Raw genomic sequence first — 640 nt, 5'->3', positions numbered from 1 at the left:
GCGCGCGCCGGGGGGGTGGGGGGGCTGTGCCTCAAGGGCGGCAGCAGTCGAGCAAAGGCGCCGGCCCCGCGTGAGGGGAGAAGGGATGCGGACCCCTGGAGAAGCCAAGTCTGCCCGCTGCCCCTTTCCCACAGCCCCTCCCGCCATCGTGAGAACCGCCGCTCACGGGCGAAGGACACACCCTCCCTCCCTTGAAGGCCCGGGCTTCCTCACTCTGCCCGCTCCAACGACCGCTCACCTCTCAGAGAAGTCGTCGCTGTCGCCAGAGCCTCCGACACCACAGCCGCTACTGATCTCTCACGGCCTCGCCCCTCGCTCAGCTCCCGCCTCCTACTCCAACGAGCACCCAGCTCTCCCCGCGGGCCCGAGACCCGGAACCACTTCCTTCCGGAATGGTCTGGTCCCAACCCCCTCTGGCCCCGCCCACAGTGTCCGCCTCCCGCCAAACTTGCTTTCAAGGAGAAGCTCGGGCTTCGAGCCCCGCCCAGCCTGCTCCAACGGGCTCTCTAGAGTCCTCTGCTGGCGGCGCTCCCCCACGTTCGCTGAGAGACTAAAGTGCTCGCGAGCTTCTCAGGCTAGAAGAAAGAGAAGCAAAGCACCAGATGGTGCAAGTCCGGGCTCTTTGGAGTTGAGGATCGCG

General features: G+C 66.7%; 1 protein-coding gene across 6 annotated transcripts in view; it reads right to left on the bottom strand.

The window, feature by feature from the left end:
- Positions 1-415, bottom strand: part of Bclaf3 (BCLAF1 and THRAP3 family member 3) — a 64,096-nt gene extending 63,681 nt beyond the window's left edge. For 2 of the 6 annotated variants that reach the window (XR_004118587.1, XM_031370184.1), the window contains exon 1: positions 239-413. The gene's annotated coding sequence lies outside the window, so the exon portion shown is untranslated. Of the gene's footprint in view, positions 1-238 lie in introns of all 6 variants that reach the window. The other 4 variants (XM_031370167.1, XM_031370163.1, XM_031370177.1 and 1 more) reach the window with 3 other exon arrangements.
- Positions 416-640: the final 225 nt, after the last annotated feature.

This window comes from Mastomys coucha, chromosome X, assembly GCF_008632895.1.
Source record: "Mastomys coucha isolate ucsf_1 chromosome X, UCSF_Mcou_1, whole genome shotgun sequence".
In the NCBI taxonomy this organism is placed as follows: Eukaryota; Metazoa; Chordata; class Mammalia; order Rodentia; family Muridae; genus Mastomys; species Mastomys coucha.
The sequence above is the reverse complement of the archived record's forward strand: the minus strand, read 5'-3'. Positions and strand labels throughout refer to the sequence as shown.